Here is a 17,449-nt window from a genome sequence, read left to right as displayed (position 1 = left end):
TCTACTACTACTACTACAACTACTACTACTGATACTACTATACCTGCTTCCACTAATACGTCTTGTACATCTACCTCTTCTTCCCCTGCTGCTGTTGTTGCTGTCACTTATTCCTCTGCTGCTGCTGCTGCTGCTGCTGCTGCTGCTGATACTGCAACTGCCACTACCACTGCCACTACTACTACTACTACTACTTTCTATTGTTGCCGCTACCGTACTTTACTGCTACTGCTAAGTATTGCAACGTCTATTAATACTAAGTTCTATGCTAGCAGTTTCTTGTGCAGTTTTCTTCTGAAGAATTACTTCATACCGAGGTTTGCAGGGATTATTGACACTGGTGTGTTTTGTGAACGTATTGTGAATTGTTATTTTCCTGAAAAAAATGTATACACCAAGATACAGCGTCTAGAAATAGAATCCCTTTTCCCGTTGCGGAATGCTCTGATTTCTGTGTCAAGTGATGATATCTGGGGCTAATGGTCAAACGGACGGACGGACAAGGGCAAATCTATATGCCCCCTCCCCCGAGTGGGGGCATAAAATGCAGCAATTGGGCCTTAGATACATGAGTTATCACTAAATTTGACCAAATGACCGGGGGTCGTTTTTTTATGGGAGTCAATATTCTTCGTGAGGTTCAGTTTACTTCACGTGGGGGAGTCACAGTACTATGATCTGGAGGTCATAATACTATGACCGGGGGGTCACCTTTTCTATAGAATAATGACCGGGGGGTCATTATTCTATGGGGGTCGAAATACTTCATTACACCGGCATAGCGGCTGCTCTACATTTTTATAGACGAGCATGTAATTAGAAAGCATTTGTTGTAAAATAGTTCCAAACTTTTAGAAAAAAAAAGAAGAATTAATCCCAGTTACTTCGGGGATTATTATGAGAACATTTCTTTGTCAGCTGTTCATTTTTTTTTTATTTTCATTAATCAAGTAAATGTTTACATTCTCGTATTTACTCAACCCAATGCACATGTTTATGAATGTCAACCGAATAGCCCCGCGTTAACTGGCTATACAACAAGATTAGCGCACATTAAATTACAAGGAAAAATATTCTTACTTCTGAAAATGTTTTGATTTTATATCTCTTACTGTTGCCTTTTAGGTTTGGTTAATAAATCGTCATATTGTCCTCACTAAAAGCCCACAAAAAGAGTTAAATGTGCCAGACTTTAGGATATAATTTCGTGGCTCGTGGATTACAATTTAAATCCTATTTACTTATATAACAACTGTAATACTACCCAGCATGTCTGTAAAAACTAAACCAGTACGACTTTCGATGATACTTAAAGAAGCGGAAGAAAGCGATATCAACTTTCATACGCAGATATTTTGCAATTGTGTGGGATATGCATTTTCTTGGCGGCTTAATTTTCAGTATGATGTATCATGCTCGGATTTATTAGACGATGTCACGTATACAGCCGCGTTTCCTTATGATAAATCTTTACAGAACTGTCAGAAATGAGAGTTAAAGCTTGCTTTAATCTATATTTGCTTTAAAATATGCATTGCATGCATTTCGTATTTATCTATGAAGAAGATTGAAACTCAGACAAAGTGGATTCCAAACAAATCACGGGATCTTTTATCATAATAACTTAAAATGAAACAGCACACAATTAATTTCTTATTGCGAATGATAGTATCTAAATACTCAGATGGAATTGTCATGCAAATATGTATTTTTTCTGTTTTCAAATAAAGCTGCAAAATCTAAATGATTGCGATTGCTTTTGATTCACAATTAATGGCAAAGTTTGTTTCGTTACGAATGAACCTGTCTCTAAAAAGTAGAAACGGAATCAATTTACAGAAAACAGACCGTTGTTTTGTTCATTTTATTTACGTTATGCCCATATGTCACTTGTAACAGAGCGATTTATCCGCTGTAAAATAGTGATTTCTTTATAATTATGACTGATTATGACAAAATACCCATACAGACATTAAAGACAAAACGATTCGTCGTTAAACTATTTGTTTTGGTTTTGTTCATTTTGAACGACCTTCACATTGGATAGACAAGGAAACAAGAGTCTAGTTCGTTCTGGGTTGCAACGCTTTAAGGATACTTCTTATATTTTTATAAACTACCGTTACCATTTTCTTTCCTTTTTTTTTGTTGTTATTAGAGACTGTTCCACGTTGACTTTTTCCTGCAAATTTTGAAAAAATAACATAAGACTTGAGACTACAAATAACTGCTTGGAATGTATTACTTCTTAGCAGATACATAACTATAGCAATTAAAAATTCTAGCACAAAAATGGAAGCAGTGATTCAACGGTATATATGTGATACAAAAAAATCTTTAATATATGAAATTCATATGAAGAAAGTTTCGATAGAACTTACGCCTGGTGATAAAAAACAATATACTGAGTTTTTAATTAATTAGAAATCTGTATGATATGATATATTTGTGCAGAGGCAGCAAAAGCATTTTCAAACCTAAATATGGACAATTAAATTATATTAATTTCCATAGAATAGAGTTTCACGACTTAAAGCGTATGTAGTGTATGTAAAAATTAAAATACATTATATTAATCATTTCAAGATACTTGAAGCATTGGTCAACTATATTTACCATTTCTCATTTCTAGCGCCATCTATAAAATAACCGATTTACGTAGAAATCGTATACATCTCTTACATATCGTTCACATGTCAGAGCTGCATTGGACTTTATTTCTTCTTTTGCACTCAAAAGAGCATTCGAAGAAAATTTAGAAACCCTAATTATTGATGTCTGGTAGATGCCATCTTAGCAAGCACGTACAAGCTGATCTATTATATCAAATATTTATTTTGTTCATTTGTTTTGATGAAATTGTCACAATTCAGTTACCAAAGGCGTTCCTTCCTAATTCTTTAATTATTAGCCAATAAACAATCAGTCACATAATATTTGTACACACCAAAAGGTTTATATACCGTAGATATTATACAAGTGATTACTTGAGCCGTGCCATGAGAAAACCAACATAATGGCTTTGCGACCAGCATGGGTCCAGACCAGTCTGCGAATCCGCGCAGTCTGGTCTGGATTCATGCTGTTCGCTTTCATAGCCTATTGGAATTAGAGAAACTGTTAGCGAACAGCATGGATCCTGACCAGACTGCGCGGATGCGCAGGCTGGTCTGGATCCATGCTGGTCGCAAAGCCACTATGTTGGTTTTGTCATGGCGCGGCTCACTTGTCTTGCTAGTGTGATAATTGACAGAACTCTGCCACTTAATAACGATGAAATTTGTATAAAATGGCTACTAGATATAAATTGGCTACTCGATGCTTCAAGTACTGTCAGTGAAAACCTCTAGGATTTGATCAGTAAATATCAAACTAGTGTTTACCTCCAACGTTCCCGATCGTTTCAATCAGTATAAATAAATACCTTGAACAGTTTGGTAAACAAAATCAGCTACTTTGTCATATGAAAACAAGTAGTAATAATAGATATTATATGGGTGCCGCAACCAAGGTCTGTTTACTCTAAATGTACATTTTTAGGGCACAGGAATGAAATCGCCACCCACATGTAGTTCCTTTAATGTAAACGGAATGGCATGTTTTAAAATCTGGCCTGACTTAGCCTGGCCTGGTCTGGCCTGGCCTGGCCCGATGTGGCCAATTTTTCATCGGGCCGAGCCAGGCCAAGCCAGGCCAGGCCAGGCCAGGCCATAGATTTCAATTTCGTAAAAGGTGATAGTGATTTCTATAGCATCTTTAAAATCTTACTTTTGGAACTGCAGTTAATTAATTGAAGAATAAGTCTGACTATTTCAGACATTATATAAATACATTTTGAATGTTTGTTGGTATTTTTCTACTCAGCAAAATTACACATTTGGGAATAAGCCAGGGCCTGTAGCTAACATAACTATTAAGTCTGATTTAAAGGTCATGCGTAGATTAATTGTTATGATTATTATCAGGGGATCTTCATCTCAATTGACTCTTGATGGTGGCTTGGTTTCCCCCCAGTTGAATAACAAAACTAATTATTATTTTGTCTATTGAGGATTATAAAGTATTATCCGTAACTACTGACCTGGCACTCACGAATATTCCATATGCTTTCATAAATAAGTTTTCGGTGCTCAAACCTAAATAAAACTATAAATATTGAAAACCAAATGAAATATAAACATTTCTTTATAACCAGGTCGTACATGCAGATATAACTGTGCTGAAAAAATTACAACTACCAATCCCCGAGCTGTGGGTTCAAGACACCTGTTTGATTATATATATATTTTTTAAATTTCATCTTTAAACTCAGAACGCAGAAAAAAATGTCACACTTATCGTGATTTATTGTTGATGTATTGAAAATAAATACACAAGTAGTCGACGTTCTCTACGTACGAATTATTACCAAAAGTGTTAGACATATTTAATAAAATGTTGTAAGAATAGTATTGATAAAATGGCATTATATCCATTTAATGAAAACAGTTTGAATTGAATTCGAACCTAAGGTAACGTGCGTGAAAGTCAGAGAACTTACCACTAGCAATCAAGTGTAGAATCAGTTTTGTCATGTTACCTTTCAAACTACATGTGATCCCCGTCCCGGGATCTGGATAGTATGATGCGAGGAAGTGAGAAATAAATTTTGTAGTTTAGGTTAGTACTGAATATATTTTGTAAGACTACATTGTTCTATGTATGTGAAAAAAATCCTACAAAGTTTTGTAAAACAGGCTCAAGAGCACCTTTTAGCGTTAGATATATCAGTAAGAAATAATATAAACACAGTGATAAATATTTTTGTAATATATAACATAACAACATATTACATATCAAAAACATGTACATGCATATACTAATCAAGAATAAAGATTACCTTATTTCACATATCAACAACTACTTCTCTTTCATACTTTGCAAAAACAAATAAGTTCTGCATTGGCAATGAAGATGGACTAAAAAGATGAAAATCTTAACAAGTGCACATTCTGAATGGCAGTTATTGGTGTATTGGAGTGAGGGATGTGTTGATGAGCAAGAAACAATACTGAGAAACACAGTCAAGTAAAAGTAAAAACTATGTCAAAGAAAAAACAAAAAAGGAACTTATCTAAAAACAATTTAATAACTGAAACAAAGATGGGAGGGAGTTGAGAAGGGACACTTAGAGTCTAAGTGAAAACCATTACTTCCTTCCGGACAGACAGATGAACAGACAAGTGCCGGCGCCGGTGGTGGGTTCGGGAGGGTTTCAGCTCTCTAATAACTCTTGTGACTTTGTCACAGAAAGTAAAAAGAAAACTTAGATGTTCCATTAATTTTTTGTGTTAGAAAAAATGTCAAATAGTCTAAAATGCCAACACCCTTATAAGGGGCCCCACAAGGAATATTATTTTTATTACCTACCCATAAATTGAACATCAGCTTGATTAAACCAAACACTCATTAAAAGTTCAAATGAACAGTTAAGAGGTCAGGACACAACCTGTAATTACAAATCCCAAAGAGATGTATTCACTGCATGCACATATTCAGTTATATTGCTGCAGGTAAACTTATTAATGAAATTAGCCCTTAGTTTTAAAACTAAGTGTTATGGTAGACTTTTAATAATTTGATTACAGAAAACGGGTAGTTATCATTTAGTTACATCATTGTCTTCAGTGGAAATCCTTATTTCAAATAAGATGAATGATGGCTAATTAATGATTCTCCAGAGGACTGGTTTCTCATTCTGTTTCACCTGCAGCAAGGAAACAATACAGGTTAATAATGTCTGCTACTGTAATTGTATATTTAGATTTTATGCCATTCATTTCTGTATGTACAATAAAGTCTGGCCAGGCCTGGCCTGGCCCGGTCAAAAATTGGGCTCATCGGGACCGGGCCAGGCCAGGCAAGGCCAGATATTAGGACATGCTAAACGGAATGTGTATATCAGGTACGCAGAATAATGGAAAATATACATGAAGGCCATAAGGAGAAAATAATATATTTTGTCTTGCCCAAGACGATTAAAAGTGAAACTAGTATTCTATGAAGGATTAATATTCTGTCGGCAAATTCTTAGCAATAATCAATAATTCTCTTAAATATCAAAAATAAATGACAAAGAATAGCTCTAGATTAAATTTTCAGATGGTAAACATGCAGCAATTCTACTGCTTTTGTGCAATTTGTGGCTTCAAAATATTAAATTTATTGAACGCGGTGTGTTTCTTTAAACTAAAAATAGGTATAAATGCTTTCATCATCAATCATTGACATATACAGTTCAAGAGGTTATTCCTGTTTGATCTTAATTCTTGTTTGTCTGACTAGTTTGCCGGCATGGCTAAAATTACCGGAAACACTAGTCTGATGTGCAAGAAACTGATTTCACTGATTTCGTTAAAAAATCCATAAAAGTAAAAACAAACGCATCCTGTTAAACATTAAAAACAACATGATATGACAGAATTGCGAATTCAGAATTATCTCAGGAATACTATAATTATCAAATTCCCAAATTTTGGTCGAATAATCTTAGTTATGGTTTTCAGTGGGGATTTAAATTTTGCATGCGGTATGCATTAGTAAAACCCAGCAAACCTAATAACTGACATCGGACATTCAATAAGTGTCCATTTTCATTTTCAAATATATAAAACTAACAAAGAAAAGGAACACAATAGGGCACCGTCGTAAAAACACAACTGGCGAAAACTGTTCCTATCTTAAATCATCAGAAAGAAACATTAAATTATTGCGTCTTCGTTTGTTTGTTTAATATGATAGAATTGTACCAGGAATAAATTATTTCAGCCTCTGCAAATGTTTAAATTTCATATCTTATTGTTGCCTCTTAGGTTTTGTCAATAAATCCTCATGCCCACAAGACGAAAATGCAGAAAGTGTGTAAAATTAGACAGACTTCAAGATATAATTTCTCGGCTTATGGATTACATTGCGATAGACATCTTTTATTGCATTTACTTTCATTTATCAAATTAAAAGACTACCCATTATTGCTACATAAACTGTACGATTTGAGACATTATCTAAATGAAATTGAAGACAAAGTCATGTCAGTAAAATCTCCATTATGTGTTGTCTTGTAAACTTTTTTTGCAGTCTGATGTATCGTGTTTGATTAAAATGGCGATATCAGTTTTACAGCTGCAATTCTTGATGACAAATCTACAAAGAAATGAGAGATAGGATAGAGATTGATATAAATTATATTGTATGATTTTTGCTTACACACATTAAGAAGAAAATATGAAAAATAGATTTCAGACCAGCGAAACACAATGTCACGATAACTGTTATAATAATAACCTCACAGCACGCACTTAATCTCTTATCGCAAGTATTATCTAAAATGTTTGTGTCGGACACCCAGGTGGAACTGATGTACAAATGTGTAATTTGGTATCTCGATTTCCGAGAGATCGAGCGTTATATTTCTATTAAAATGACAGTTTGTGCACGTGCTTTCGGGGCATGTCCTGAAAATGTCGTTGAGTAAGACGGAGTTTTGTAATAAGCGAGTTCGAAATATTGTGTTTCGGTTGTATGTCGCTCTTTTCGTTTTCAATATTCTTACAAAAGGTAAATTGTTCACGACTGACGGCAATGTTTGTATCATTATCGATGAAAGTGTTCTTGGAAAGAACAGAAATATGCGATAACTATTTGTAGAAAACAGACTTTTGTTTTTTCATTTTATTCATGTTGCGCTCATATGTCACTTGTAATATAATGATCTATCCGCTCCGATGTAACTTTATTGATGTCGACAAATTACGAATTCAGAACAGAAAAAAAATCCGCTTCATTTTGTTTTTCCCCCCTTGTTTTCTTGAGAATGATTTTGCCCTGATATTTATAAGAAACTTTCACACAGGACAGATAAGGAAATAAATTTGAAGAATATTTTTTTCGATATTCCTTATGAACTACCGTTACCACTTTTTCTTGCGGAGTTGTTAGAGTCTATTTGAAGTTAATTTTATTTTGAAAACTTCCAAATACAGACTTTAAACCTCAAATGACAGCTTGAAAATGATTAATTAATGTAGCAATTAAAAATCTAGCACAAAAATGTAAACAGTGAAAACATGGTACATATGTGAGACTGTAAATTTCACACAGATATTGTTTTAGTATACTGCAATCATACGAAAACAGTTTATATGATGATATGAAATATTATAATTAGAGATATGTATTATTATGCAAACTATTTTATCAACAAGATGTTTTGACATATTTGTACAAAGACATTATTTGTATTGCAGCAAAAGCATTATCAAGACTTTAAATTTGTTAATACAATTACATTATTTCCCTGATTGTAGATTTTCATTTTTCTAAAGTCAAGATTTAAGGCATATATCGAATATATAAAATAGTTTCTATTAATTGTTACAAGATGCATTATTCAAATTTATAATCATTCTCAGTTAAAATGTAAGGTCTAATCAATAACTAAGTTAATCAATAACTAAGATAATAATTGCTTCCAACTAAAGGTTTACATAAATATTACATAAATGTGATAAATGACCGCACGCTATCACTCAATAAGAACTGAAGTTGTATAAAATGGCTACTCGAAGTTTCAAGTACTATCAGTGAAAACCTCTCCAAGATTTGACCAGTAAATATCTAACTAATGTGCACGTCAAACGCTTCTGGTCGTTTAAATCAGTGTAAATGAATATCTTGAAGAGTTTGGTAAACAAACTTCATTTGTTACTATCACTCATTTTATCGTACTTGGGTAGCATATTTGAAAGTAGCATTAGGGGTTTTAAAGGAAAGCCACCAATAAGTGTTTACCTAGGTTTAAGTGATAACTATAAAGATTTATAATCTCATCTTCACAGTACTGTATTTATTTATATTCTAAAATTAATAACTTAAGGTTTAAGCAGGCACATGTATTGTTAGATAATTATTGACTAGGGGAAGCAGCGCATGGTCTTGCATTACCACTTGGAATTTTCGGGGTATTTTTATCCATGCAAGTTGCATGTTACGGCATAGCTATAGATGCATCTGTATTGGCGAGTGATTAACATGTTTCTTTACACCAAGAGGGTCGTTAACCCAAAGCGTTCACATGTGTAAAAGGTTTCAAGTGTGTTTGTAATGGTACAAGTACAGCGACCTTTGTTTTTCCAAAGTTTTTTTTTTTATATTAGCCTAAATTGTATATTATATACATGTCAAACACATGGGAATGGCTATTTTTTAACTTAGAGCAATAATGTGACTAATTACGGTAAAAAGAAAAACCCTGAAATCACATGCAAAATATCTAGACTCTACTTATTTTGGATTCAGAGAAGAAGGTTACTTATATATAAGCATATAGTATATAAATGTCACACCCGTAGGCGTGGCCATTTCTGACCCTATAGGCAATAGTTTGAACAATTTAAAATTGTTAAAAATTGATCGCTGAAAGCCTATTTCTACTCATAGTGCCCCATATGTTCCATGTACAGGAACCATTTGAATAAATTCAAAAGAGGGCCTCCCATAGATTACTTGTGTAAAGTTTCACTGAAGTCCGTTCAGTGGATTTGGAGGAAATATCCTTTAAAAATATTGTTGTACGGACGCAGGCATGCACGCATGCACGACGTACGACGGACACAGTATGATCACAATAACTCACCATGAGCACTTCGTGCTCAGGTGAGCTAAGAAACTGAACGGGTCAGGAACTAATGACGTGATCATTATCAGATTTGAACCTGAGATTAATGACAAACATACAGTTCGTCAACTTTTCATTAAACATAAAAACGATTTTTTTGTGAACTTAGAAAGTGTTAGCAATGGGAAGGAACGTGGTCGAAAATTCTGAGAAGTTTAATTATTTAAAAAAATAAGTTAGAATTAAGAAGACCAAAATTTGGTGTTAATTTTAATTTTAGCCAAATTTCAGATAAAAACCTCCAGTCACTTAAAGATTACTACATTTTATCGTTTTAGTTATAAAAATATTAAATTGTAGAGAATAAAGTGATTTTGACATAAGTTTGACAAAATTATTATTATTCCAGTCACTTAAACATTACTACATTTTATCGTTTTAGTTATACAAATATTAAACTGTGGAGAGTATAGTGACTTCGACATAAGTTGGACAAAATTATTTGCAAGATATTGTACATCAGGATTGAAATTTTCAAAGCAAACTTATCAACCATGGACCAGGATTGAAAAAAAATCGAAATAAGAAATTGCAAAACATTTGCCAATGGCGGATTTTAAAAATTACGACATTACTGTAAAGCACAATCAACAGTCCATTAATGTATGTCGCATCACTTTTCAAAATATAACGATATAAAGAATTTACAATATGCACTATTAGGTGCTACCGGCGGGCAGAAGTATGTTGTAATCAATTAAAATCGGCGAATTAAGTATTACAAAATTAGTAGCATGATAAAACTTATACAGATATATTAAGCAATGTTTAATAGAGAATATTAGGTTACTGTCTCATGATTTTAAATTTATTAAGTGTGGTAATTGAAAATACGGCACGCATACGCTATACATTACTGACATGGACTCACGTACCTAATAAAAGAGCCTTTATAAAAATAATTGCATAAATACGTCTTTTAGCAGTTATTCTCAAAAAACGAGATGTCGTCGTTTAAAAAAATAAAAAAGTAGTCCGGCAAGCTTTATTTTGTCACTGACGTGATAAAGCAAAATTTATCATACCCCTTGATTTTTGCCTTTATTTTGCATGAAGGTAGGATAAATTGTTGTAAGTGAAATGAGTTTCCCTTAAATAACAAACATTCGTCTTTCTCTTTCAAGTGATAAATTCCATAATAATAGATTTTCCCAAGAATATTAATAATATGCCCAAACCGTATCCTTCACAAACTGAAATTAAAGAAAAAGGCTTTTTGTTTTTCAGTACAACTGTTGAAATATCTGTCAGTCGACATTTGTGTCCGTCACTAAATCGATCATATGCCCATAAGGCTTTTATTTTTATTTTATTTATACAAAAACAAATAAAGCAATTTTCCAAATTACTTTCAATATTACAACGGAAGTTAAACTGTTAGAACCATGAAGGCAATGGATTAAATGTTCAAACCTTTAAAATTATATGAGAACACAATTATTGAGACAGATTTTTAAAAGTATATCACATGTTTTAAGAAAACAAATACGAAAAACGCTACAGCCACCTTTAAAACAAGCTTGCTATTTGTTTGTAAGTTTATTTATAGTTGCCGCCGGTAATCCATATTGGCGACTCCTCCAAAAGACTGAAAGTAATTTTAGTGGGATGATATTACAAGATACAGAAGACGCTTCAATTCCAGAAGCTTCCCTGGTTCATTATCGTGCCGCGTGTAAATCACCCATACACTCTAAGCTTGTAATAATTTAGTTGGAGAAACGGGGGCTGCGGATGAACCAAATGTATAATGAGCCTTTAAGTTCTTCGTTCAGTGATTAATGGCCTATTGATCAATATTTAAATCGTATGGACCACACTGCCTTCTATTTGTATGAACTAATCCACTACTTATACAGAAGGGATTCTATTAAATTTGGAATTATGAAAGTTAATGGATATTAGTTATTGGCAAAAATTAATAAGTTAATTCCATTATTAAAATTAATATCAGCTAGGTAATATACCCACGTCAATTGATCAAATACTTTCATAGGAGTGGCTGATGACATATTGATCATTATTAAGCTAAAGATAACTACACTGCCAATATTCAATTAACCCGAGTATGACATCTATAAGAATTCAGATTGCTAATTTGAGAAAAAAGAAGTGGTATTAATCAATATTTTTACTAAATGTACTATATATAGCTCAAGAAGTTAGCCCCAGTGATGAGCATTAATGCATGAAAAACCTGTATACAAGTAGTGAAACAGAGTATGAAAATACGAATATATCCTGTGATCTCACATATTTGCATATTTTATCGTTTATTTGAGTGCCATCATTGTACACATATTATCATACATACAAATTTAAAATTGATAAAAAATACAATGCCACCAATTATATCATATTATATTTGTTACTCAACATATATTAACTAATATCATAATAACAATTTATCTTCTTGACTATGGATAAATATGTGTGATAGACATATCCGCATCCGCGCAGTCTGGTCAGGATCCATGCTGTTCGCTAACAGTTTCTTTCTCTAATTGCAATAGGCTTTGAATACGAACAGCATGGATCCTGACCAGACTGCGCGGATGCGCAGGCTGGTCTTGATCCATGCTGGTCGCAAACGCACTATATTGGTTTTCTCATGGCGCGGCTCAAATGATTATAATGTCTACGAAATCCCTTAGTTTATACATCATACTTTGGTTGATTTCAGGGATGGTATTCCATGGCAAATAAGACGTGTACAGCTTCCAAATCCAATTACTTTCCGAAATTAGCTGCATTTCTCTGCCAATATATCCGCAAACAGGGAAGGTGTTAGACGACATTTAAATGAAATTACAGTCAATCAAAGCCAACCTGAGAAGTTTTCGCAGACCAGATATAACATTATTAAAACCTCTTCCAAGACAGACGCCGTTCTATTTCTTCAGATGTTTACCAGTACATGTATTGTATTACTGGTCTTTTTTCTGTTTTGAAACCCTGTTTTTTAAATTTAATAAGCTAATCTAGCGTCCTGACAGATGATTGATGGTTCTACACACTCGCCCTCGTGTGTTCGGAAAAAGCAGTTTTGAGAGGCAAATGGGTTTCCATCACCACTAAAATCTAAAAAGTCATCCTATGATATATATTATCCTCTGATATATCCTGGCATTTATTATGCCGTGATGTTCTTAATGAAACAACTGCAAGTGTGCCTGGGGATAAGAGAAACGTGAGAACATAATTTTGTTAACATGTACAGCCAACTTTTCAGAGTATCATTTAATATGTGTTAACGAAAGCATAGTACAAGAAAAGAACAATTAGTATTGTACGTTTTAGTCGCAATGTTATAAGGAGTATGGGCAGTAAGAACAGACCTACAGGCCGGCAAAATAAAAAAGTGACAAAACTGTCGCATTAAATATATTCAAATGATATTTAAAGTGGTCATCGGTAATGTTTACAAATTTAAATCAGCAGGTGTATTCATTAAAATTAGCATTTGATTTTCTAAATATTTTTACCCACTGCAAATTGTGTTTTGGCTAGAATCTACGTAAGAACAAAAAAAAAATCACTTGATTACTTTGTTATAAACTCATTCATTATATAAGTGTTGCACGATATGCATGTAAACATTTTACACCATATGCTATTTTACACCGTATGTCTTTATGTCTGCATTAGTACACAGTGTATATTTAACATTAGTAAAATAAAAGACATCATGAAACTAGTTTGTATAACAATGTAGCAAACTGAAATCATTTCATGTTACTTAAAGAGAATTCCTATAGTTTTTTTCCTTTCATAGAAATTTTTTAAATTCACATATATGATAGGAAAATTTGTGCTGAAAAAAATGAACAAATAAAAACAATAGGTCACCAGGCTTGTTTTTGTGAAAAACTGTTTTGAACACACCCACTGTTGCTGAAACAGCTAGCGATTTTTCAACATTTTCATAATTTTCTGCTTTTTTATAAATACCAACCAAAATATACATCAAAACAGCACAATAAGGTGTTTTCCTTTTTACAGATTTTATTATATACTTATTTGATATCATAGTCATATTTGTAATACTCTATCCTTACAATAATGGGTACAAATGAAAAAAATATATTGTTTCATATTTACTTTTGTGAACTTTTTTCAGTGAAAAATACCCATAGTGAAGAATATTTTTTTAAATTTTGAAAACATTCTTTCATAGAATTTTTTCCTGTTTTTCTTGTATATAGATAATTGTATTGTGAGCATAAAAATGGCTAAAAATGTATGGGTCACCAGGCTAAATTTTATGTTAAGCCCGCTAGAATACAACACCTGTTCGGACGGAAAATGGCGCGAACCTGGCCAAATTGATTACATGTATGTCTGCTAGAAGTTAAAAAAAACTTTTAAAAATTCTTTCTTTAATTGAATACTAAATAATCTGAAAGGTGATATTGTCTTATCAGTACTAAGTCAATTATCTTACATTATATAAACAACAGTCTTTGTACCAAAATGCGATGTGAAAACACAACCACAAAAATAGCAAGATACCTGTCAGGCATGATACTTGTCAATACAACATAAACCAGTATCAACATTTGATTACTGATAAAACTTATCAAAAATGTTATTTCATTCAAGATTCCTCAATTTAAGAATGTCTGTAACATGTTTCAACAAATGTTGACTTCAGTTTAGTTTTCCATAGAAAGTGTCGGCTGCGCAGAAAGATGCGCATAAAAAACTATCGGAATTCCCTTTAAGGACTCATTAGGGCATAGCTACTATATACAGGTATCAACAAAACAGATATAAAAGACAAAAAAGTAAAAAAACACTTACCATGATTTCCTGATTGCATTTGGAAAGTGTGTGAAAATTAAATTCCCTGTATGATTAAAACAGACAACACTATCTAGCTCGTAATCAATTTTGTCAAGTACATTTCACAAAATATAAAGTCTCTAGTGAAAAACATTATACTTCCCATGAAAGAATTAAAAACTGTAACAGTCCTAATAAAGTTTGGTTTTATTCACATGTAACAAAATAGTTGCGCATAAAATTGGTAAAAATTGCAATTTACTATATGAATAGATAAAGTGAATTACAAAATTGTAAACGATATTCTATATCGCTATTTCATTGGTGTGATAAACAATAAAACTGTCTATGTATTGGATATTTTATTGAAATAATGGCCTTCGTTAAACCATATCCAAAAGAAAATACAAGTAGTGAAAGCATAATAGATAATGTTAATGGCACTTTTGTATTTAAAGATATAAACAGATTGTATGAGGCATAAGATTTTATAGAAAATCATATAAAAACATTACAATAAAATCTGTAAAAAGATCCTTTGGAAGCATAGAATGCAACCAAGCAGAATAATAGCAGACTCGGTTTGATCGAGTCGGTTCATGAGGTAATGAAATGTACAACACCTCTCACGCCCCCTAGCACCGGCTAAAGTGGAACTCTATTTCACATATATTAAATGGACTCCATGATCCCAAAGGACCAGAAAATATAACAAAAGTGAAAACTCAGGTGAACTCAAAAGCGACTGTAATTAAGGAAAACGCCATCTCCAATAAAAATAATAAAAAAATGAAAAAGTGTTCAGCAGGCTAAGCTATAGAGGCTAAAAATTAATGAGAACATATTAGTTGTATATTCTCCGAATCAGTAAAGCAAATGGATAGGTAGCATCAGTGAAATCGTTCATTGTTTAAATGACAGTTTGCTTCAGGTGAATCAATAATATTCCTTTGTCTTGTTCGCCTAATATATCGTTTATTCATCTCGACATTTAAAATCTTTCCGTGTTTTGATAGCCAATGAAGATGTACACGATGCCCTTTATGTCCACGACATTTTAAAAAATAAATGGGTCGTTACATGACAACACCTGTTTTAGCGACAAAAAAAAATCAAAATTGAGACAACAGAATATCCATGGAGAACATTCACTAAACAATTGAATAGATTATCTTCACCATGTTAAGAGTTACTGTTAGGCAAGTCACTGAACGCAGAGACGAGGCTTCAAGAACGTCGTGAAAGCATTATTACATCATCGTGCGTGGAGTGTACATTAAATATTGATATCATTTACTTGAAGGTTTAAAGACACTTTGAAATCATGTTACCGTAACACGATTAAACCAGGTGCTTTTGTTTGTCTGTTTCACAACAGGTTTGTTATATACACTTCTGTCTTGATCTACTTGTGATGCATTGGTGTTTTTGAATTTTGATTGTCATGACAACAACACAAATAAATTTGTTTTGTAAAGTATGATAAGACTTGATTTGTCTTAGACATGTGAATTACAATATTCAAGCATCTAGTTTCTGCATGAAGACAAGAAAAGCAATAATTTTGCAGTGTTTAGGCCATTAAGTATGTAATAAATTATATAATGTTACTAATACATGTTTTATTTTCCTAGTTTGGATGTTTAAAAATTGGAACAATATTGTGCTTGAATTACAGGAATGATTGCATGTTTCACTTTATAAAGGTATCACTCGATGCACTACGTTTCAATTATGGACATTTCTCTGTGAAGACATATAACAATAAACTGAGACACTTATTTCATTCCTTGTTACATGTGTGAATTCAATAAAATCAATATTGACAGGAATTGCAGCATGTCAACTTAGAATGTGAAATTGGGTGTCTTATGGATAGTGTGTGTCTGTTCTGGACTACATATATCTGAAAGATATCAGTATAGCCATAGAAAAGCTAAACAGAAATATTATATTTCATCAAATTTCGATTATTTACTCTAACAAATAAATGAAAGGATCCAGCAAGATATAGTTTCAGTTTCCAAACGTTTTTTTTTTTTGCTAAAGTTGCTAGATGTAAATATACCACAATAAGCTCTGAAATTCCACAGGTGACCGATGATCTTCTTAATTGTAAAAACAATAAGTAGTCTGACTGTTATTCGAACTTTGTAAACAGTTCACAAAGAGCATAGAGAGCAAACAAACAGAACAAATAACAGTCTCGATTTAATTAGATCCGCTCGCGAGAAGTAATGAATTGTGCATCATCCCTATCGGCCTAGTTTAAGTCGAACTTTGCCATATAGAATAATTGAATGGATTCCACAATCCAAGAGGACCAAAATTTATAGCAAAACTGAGTCTAGTTTTTATTGCATATACTTTCTACCTTTCTGCTTTTGCACAATTATATGACACACTATTTGCATATATATCTGGCAGACAAGAAATAATTTGCTGTATTACGTAAATGAGACAGACATAGATACCATTTATAGCCAAATTGTTAAATTTTATAACCCAGTTACATTCCTTAATCAGTGGGAAACATTTTCCGTTATTGCTGCACGAAAAGTCCTTGAGCTACGCTCTAATAAATCTTCAGACTTTCAAAGCCAAAATTTGGAAAGATCACGCAAGCGGATATTACATATTCCTAAATTGTCCGGATCAGAATTCGTAAAAAAGTTTCAGATAATGAGATATGTGCCGAATTAATTTGCTGACTGGTGTATCTTAGATTAAATAGCAGTGACAGTGTAATCAGCTGACACTTCTGTTGATCTGTAATACAGCCAGAAGTGAAACACTCAATACTTCATATGATAAATAAAGTGTACGAGTTTCTTTCAGGTGTGTTTGGACAGATGGAAGAATAACAAAAAAAAAATATAAAAAAATAGAGGAGCATACAATTTAGCATTGTAGAGAGAAAACAACGAAATGTAAATTTTTGTAGTATGA

The sequence above is a fragment of the Mercenaria mercenaria genome, chromosome 13 (genome assembly GCF_021730395.1).
Source record: "Mercenaria mercenaria strain notata chromosome 13, MADL_Memer_1, whole genome shotgun sequence".
Classification (NCBI taxonomy): Eukaryota; Metazoa; Mollusca; class Bivalvia; order Venerida; family Veneridae; genus Mercenaria; species Mercenaria mercenaria.
This window is presented reverse-complemented; position numbering follows the sequence as displayed.